This window comes from Nuphar pumila, chromosome 9, assembly GCF_984573655.1.
Source record: "Nuphar pumila chromosome 9, dmNupPumi1.hap1.1, whole genome shotgun sequence".
NCBI classification, from domain to species: domain Eukaryota; kingdom Viridiplantae; phylum Streptophyta; class Magnoliopsida; order Nymphaeales; family Nymphaeaceae; genus Nuphar; species Nuphar pumila.
The window spans coordinates 116,506,984-116,514,378 of record NC_143257.1 but is presented as its reverse complement, the minus strand read 5'-3'; positions in this window follow the sequence as shown (position 1 = coordinate 116,514,378).

The window sequence follows — 7,395 nt, the reverse complement described above, 5'->3', positions numbered from 1 at the left end:
AATTAGAGTTAGAATAGGCTTAGAATAGGTTTTTATAAAATATAGTGAATTTGAGGTATTTTGCAAATAAGTTTCCTTTAGGAGAGGTTTGAAAATAGATTTTTCAGAAAAAAGGACTTATAAAAAAATGTTCAAAAATTATAAATATGATACGTAGGGTTTGAGAGGGGGGTCTTTTCCCCTTTTGCTAAACCCTTCTTTCCTAACCCTTCCTCTCCACCTCTTCTTCTCCTTCTCCCTCTGTCTCTCATTCTCTTTTCTGGTGGAGATCTTCATTAGAGCGATGGCGTAAAGGTGGAAGTCCAACCTTCTCTTCCGAACCCAACCTGATACGATAAGTAATGTTCTTCTCCTTCTTCATTTCGTTTTCTTTTCTTTCTATCTTCTCCTTCTTTCTTCTTCATCATCGTCTCTCGTATCCTCTTTCAACTCATGCTGTAGGAATAGTTTATTTGAAAGAAAAATGGAAAAAAAGTTTGCATCAGTTTTTTATTTCATCTCACCGAATGTCCTGTTTGATTTCTACATCGTTGTCATTCATTTTGTTTCATCACATGAGCATAGCATCTTACCTGCATTCTGCATATTAACATCATCTCAAGTTTTCTGTTGCATCGCATCTTGCATCCATGCATAGCATCATTTCATTTTACATCACTGCATCTTTGCATCCACTGTGAAAATCATATTTTGGATCTGTCAGAACTCCTCAAGGCTTGCCGTGAAAACGTCATTGCTGGAGGGTTATTCCTCACAGTGAACCTCTACCGGATTTTTGTTCCTCATGATTAACCTCTGTCAAAATCAAATCTAATCCACTGTGAGATTCAGGAACTATTGGAAATCCTCAGATCTGTCGGTGGATTCAATTTCTCTACCGGATTCAATCCTCTGATCTGCCAGAATCAAATTTCACAATGAATCTCTGGTTCACCATGAAATACCTTGCAATCACTGTTGTTGAATGTTCACGACAATGTTTTGATTTGCATCTGTATTTGATTTGCTGTGAATATCAGTTTTTCATCACCGTGAAATAGCTATCGTGAAATCTCTGTTCACGGCTGCCCCTTTTCCACGGTATTGCACTTCACGGTATTGAAAATCATTTTTACGGCAGTTTCTATTTGTCGTGAACATATTCATGACATTGTTGTTTTTAAAAGTTCATTCACGACAAAGTGGGTTTAAACCTTTTTTCAAGGCAGTTGTTGTGAAAAAAAAATCGTTTTCAAGGCATTTGTGCTTTTAAAGTTCATCCCATGGCAGGCTTATTTTTAAACGTCTTCACAGCTGAGCACCTGATCATCATTCACTGCAAATGAAACCCTCTGCCAGCCGTAATCTGCAATCAAAGCTACCTGCCGGAATCCCCTTGTAGCTGCCAGAGTTCCCCTTGCATATGTTGTGAAATTCGGCAGCCCATCTTCACACCAATTCATTTTCACGGCTGAGCATTTTCTCAGCTGAAACCCATTTCACAGGCTATGGGTTTTTAAAACAAATTTTCACGGGCCTGTGTTATTTCTAAAACTGAATTTCATAGCAAGTGTTTGTTTTTAAATTTGAGTTTCACGATGTGCTTTTTAAAAGTGACTTTCATGGATGTGTTGATTTTTAAAACTGAATTTCACTAGTAATGTTAGTTGTTAGTTAGGCAATTAGTTAGCTATTAAGAGAAATAATTAGCATTGATTAGTTGTCTTGTAATTAAAGTACTTAGTTACTTTGATACTAGATTTACTTAGTTAATTGAGTATTAATTAGTTGTTAGTTAAGTACGATAAGTAGCAGTGTTAATTAGTTTGTAATTAGTTAGTTAGTAGTTAGATTTACTCAGAAATCATTTTCATATAAATTTGTCATGTAGATTTTTTTCATGAGTTCTTTCATGTTTTTAGCATTTAATTAGTATAATCTGCTTAGTATAATTTTTATTTCTATCTCTTGTACTGCTCGTGTTCGTTTGACTTGTGCAAGATCGCACAGGAATGAAGCGAAAATGATCGAGTGACACTGAAGCACACGAGTAAAAGATTTTTGTTTTCATTTTAGAATTAGGAATTTAATTCTGGGTTTATAAATAATGTCTTTTACGCCCTCTGTGTAGGGTATTCATTCAGTGTAATAGCCAAGTAGTTTACTTTTCTTCGTACTTTTTATTTTCGGCAATAAAGAATAGTTTAGTTGTTTGTTTGAATATGAAATATTCTTGTTCTCTAAGTTTGACCCGTTCTCATCCACTAGTGAGAACCGATTTTTATTATTTGATGTCTGATTTTCACATGTTCTCCATTTAAAAATCTTTTCAAAACTACAACAGATTTCAAAAAGACATCAGGCACAATATGTCAAATTGCAAAGAGAGTTCTATTCCAATGAACACTAATGATAAGTTGTCATCAAATAATGGAACAACATGTGTAGATCCAAGATTGTTCAGAAGCATTGTTGGTAGGTTAATGTATTTAACTCTATCTCATCCATATATCATGTTTTCTGTTAGCTTGTTCTCAAGATCCATGCATGATCTTTCAAAGCATCATCTTGGAGCAACCAAGCATATTCTTCGCTACACTCGTGCAACCAACAATTATAGAATTTGGTATAAATCAGTTCCTAATTTTAACTTAGTTGGTTTTACTGACAGTGATTGGGCTTGGGCTGGTTTTGTAGATGACAAGAAAAGCACAAGCAGATATGTTTTCAATCTTGGTTTAGGTGCCATATCATAGAGCTCAAAGAAACAGTCTTCTATAATGTTATCATCATCCAAAGCCAAATATATTATAGCTTCCGCAGCAGCTTATCAAGCTATATGGATGAAAAAAAGTTTAGAAGATGTGCAATAATCTTAAGTTTCAACAAAAAAAATTTATTGCGACAACATGGCTACAATAGCAATGACAAAAAATCTTGTTTTTTATTGTAGAACCAAGCATATCGAGCTCCACTATCATTTCATTTGAAATGTTGTTGTTGAATATTTAATTGTGTTGAAATATTATTCTACAAATGATCAAGTAGTTGATGGTCTCACCAAAGCGCTTTCATATCCAAAGTTCATCAAATTCAAAGATTCACTTGGTGTCTCTAGTTTTGCATCAAAGGGGAGTGATGAAAGTTAATGTTGTTAACTCATGAAAATTAATTGATAGTGTAGCATCCTTTTTATAAGGACAAGGTCATGTGAAATTTATGGTTGACAGTCAAAAAGTCATAAGGGGTGTGCGTTAGTGCTTTAAAAGGTAAAACATGTGAGTGGGTAACTATAGCAATAAAAGGGTTAGTGGTGCAAATACGTGGTGGTGTCTTAATGGTTGTATGCCTAAAAAAAGGCATTAGACGTGAGTGTAGATGTGTGTGTTATTTGTGTTTTTTGCTTCCTTATTCTTTTTTTGTTAATGCAATGAGGTTGTTCCGGACCGATCTTTCAGAATGAGACATGTGCAGTGTGGAGCTCTACTGAGTGAAAAATGCATTGAGTGTAGGAACACGTGGTATGCATTCACTTGATCGGTGACGTGCGGTGGTAGCACAACATGCAATAGGCATCGGTATCGTCATTAGTACATCACTGTGTGGCGGCACAGACATGGAGCATTGTTTGGTTAAGTAATGCCAGTGGATCAGAGGATGTTTGCCTTTGGAGATTTGGTTAAGGACCTCTCGACTTGCAAGAATGTCCCACACATAGCGGTTGAATGCACGGGGGTCCGTGTGGGTTATGGCTAATTTCCCTAGGGATCACATTAGGTGATTCCAACTGAGTATGGTGACTCGGGGCTGGGCGAGTGAATGACTAGGCGCCGATAAATGAGTCTGGGTGGTGCTCTTCTCTATGGTGTTCAATCATCAACTGGTCTTCGGACTGGGGGCCACAAGGTCTTGTTCCTTTAGTGGCAAGGTTTTGCAATGTCGTGCACATGAAGTTGCAATACGCTTCATGGCACACAAGGCTAAGGCAAAGTTTGTGCCTCTTTCAGAAGTGATAGTTGGTATGGGACGACTATGCACTAAGCGGCATAGACTACATGGAATGCGCATTTGAAAATACGCTTGATCAACTTCTGCTAGGCAGCTGCGCAGGGGGTGGGGTGTAGGGCCAATGAAAATAATTCAACACATGGAAAGGTGTTGGTACGCGGCCTTTGGCCATTAGGTTGGCCAACTTGGCACGTTGTGGGTTTGCGAAGCATTTTATACCCGTGACAAAGCGATAGAAATGCTTACGGCGGTAAGGAAGGACCATCGCGCCACACTGGCTTATTGAAAAAAGTAAGTCTGTGACAAATTGGCATCAGAGCAGAAAGATTTACAAAGACCTTTTTGTTCATTGTGTGTGACACTAAAGAGGACAATGATGGTTTATCTTGGTTACACAAATTTTTGCAACTGAAGTGTGGTTGACCGAGCACAAAAGCAAGATGTTGGCAGGATGGTATGTGACATCTTGTCGATGATAAGCAAAAGTGTAAGGTTGTTATTCAGTTGGCTAAGGAAACATAGATAAGCTAAAGATTCCTACCAGTTGTGCGTTAGGCTCACAGGTGGAGCGTGACGTTTGCCTTGTGCATGTAGAGAATACATGTTGGATTCAGCTGGATGGATTTACACCTTGGGTATGGTAGACTCAACTAAACTTCTAGATTCTCTCCCAAGATTGTGGGTTAACGGAGTATCCACATTGAGCAAAATGCTCATTGTTTTGGTCTCTTGAGTTGGCAGATCCTCAATAGATTGTGTGTGCAAAAAAAGTTATTATTCATGGCTCATTGTTTCCTGCGAAAATGATTTGCTGACCCTAAGAGAGAGTTACAGCATGCTCGCTCTGAGAGAAAATTTCCAGCATTGGGCCAAAGGTGCCCACATGAGGACGAGTGCCTAGGAAGATGCATTGAATGACCACTTTGGGGTGATACGCAAGAAGACATTCTCCACTTGAAGACTAGTTTGGACCATTGAAAAATTGAAAGTTGGTGCTTAAGAGAGTTGATATCCCTGTGACACGCATTTGTGGTCATCTTTCTCTGCGAGGACCACGAAAGGCTTGGAATTGCCCTTGTTGGGGTTAGAAGGCACCCCAGCTATGAGCATAAGATGACAAGTTTGTCAAACGGGCGAGGATGACCCATTTATGTTTGAGACTGCACTGGGGTCTCATGAGCAAAGAATACTCGATGTTGATAAAGCAGAAGACCGTTGTCTAAGTGATCAGAGACGCATTAAAGGTATGAGACTTGGCGTGTTAAATATTGCAACGATGGTGGATGCAATCCAAAACAAGTTGAATAGGCTGAAGAAAAGAGTAAACCAAAGATAAGTACAAAGGAAAACTGACATATCAGTGAAGACTGTATTCTTACCTACACCAGCATTGTTGAGAACGACAATGGTTTTGAGTGGGGGAGAATGTCTCAGGCTAATCTTTAAGAATGAGATATGTGTAGTGCGGAGCTCTGCTAAGTAGAAAATGCAATAAGTGTAGAAATGTGCGGTATGTGTTCGCTTGATCGGTAACGTGCGGTGGTAGCACGACATGTGATAGGCATCAATATTGTCGTTAGTGCATCATTGTGTGGCAGCACAAACATGGAGCATTGTTTGGTTAAGCAGTACCAGCGGATTAAAGGATGTTGCCTTTGAAGATTTGGTTAAGGACCTCTCGGCTTGCAAGAGTGTCCCACATGTAGTGGTTGGACACACGGGGTTGCGTGTAGGTTAGGGCTAATTCTTCCAGGGATCACATTAGGTGATTCTAACTGAGTATAGTGACTCGAGGCTAGGCGAGTGAATGCCTAGGCGCATGTGAATGAGTCTGGGTGGTGCTTTTTGCTATGGTGTTCAATCATCAACTGATATTCGGACTGGGGGCCGCAAGGTCTTGTTCCTTCAGTGGTGAGGTTTTGTTATGTCGTAAGCATAGAGTTGCAATACACTTTATGGCACGCAAAGCTAAGGCAAAGTTTGTGCCTCTTTTGGAAGTGATAGATGGTATGAGACGACTATGCACTAAGCGGCATAGACTACATGAAATGTGCATTTAAAAATGTGCTTGATCAGCTTTCGCTAAGCAGCTGTGCACGAGGTGGTGAACAAGGCCAATGAAAATGATTCAACACATAGAAAGGTGTTGGTACACGACCTTTGGCCGTTAGGCTGGCCAACTTGAGCAGTTTGGTGTGTTGCGGGTTTGCAAAACATTCTATGCCCGTGACAGAGCGATAAAAAGGCTTGCGACAGTAAGGAAGGACTGTCGCGCCGCACTGGCTTATTGAAAAAAGTAAGCCCGTGACAGAGGTATTTTAGTATTTTTCTTATATGTATTTGTGTGGTAGAGCTTGTGTTTCTTTTTTTCTTCCAACATGAACATCCTGTCCTGACGGCATCTCCATACCACCAAGACATTGAGGGAGCCCAAAGGGTGCTCTGTACCACCAAGATGTGTGGTGAATATTGAGAAATCACCATTTGTGATGATTTTCAATGTCACTTGATAATATTCCATAAAAAAATCACCAAGTGAATCTTAGAGAGAGCAAGCAATTTCGGAGCCATGAGGAGTGCACCAAGATATTATATGCACATTCGGAATACTACACTTGTTTTGATGTCCAAGATGGAATGGAAGGTTGGCTGCACACTTGGATAACCCGCGGATCAGGTATATCTAGTATAAGTAAAAAAATTCAGGTTTTTCATGGGGTTGGAATAGTATTTTGGACAGTATGACTATCATTAAACAAGAGGCTCAACAGAAGATTCATAATGGTCGGATGGTTAGTTTCTGGTTCGACCCTTGGGTGGGCCGCTATTCCTTGGCATGTCTTCTTGAAGACAAGGCTACTCATGCCATGTTGAAGAAACAACCTTTTTTCCATAATTTAATTTAGGATTCGACATATAGGATATTGATCAAATGCATTTCTCAAACAATGCCAACTTTGCAGATGTCAAAAAAAAGAGAAAAAAAGAAGAAATGAACCATACTAATATTTTGGTGCTACTGAAGGCACAAAACTATTGAGTATAAAACACCTTTTCATATTCTTTAGATTCTTTTTGTATATTGGACCTTATGGATGTGATCTACAAAGTTCTTTAGTACAAAATGTGTTTTGAATCATGTGATTCTGACATGTAAGTTTTTATTGGCTTCAAATTGCAATGGCAGACAATGCGCTAAAATTTCATGACTTAAAAAATCATATTCTTAGTAGCAAACAAACTATGCTAAACACATCTATGTGGAATTAGATTGAATTGATAAAGCTTTAACCTATGATTTTCAGCTTAATAGTTCTACCTTTAATAGCAGCAAATATTAACCCTATATATATATATATATATAATTGTAAGAATTCACAATGCACATACCACTCAGATGCTCAACTT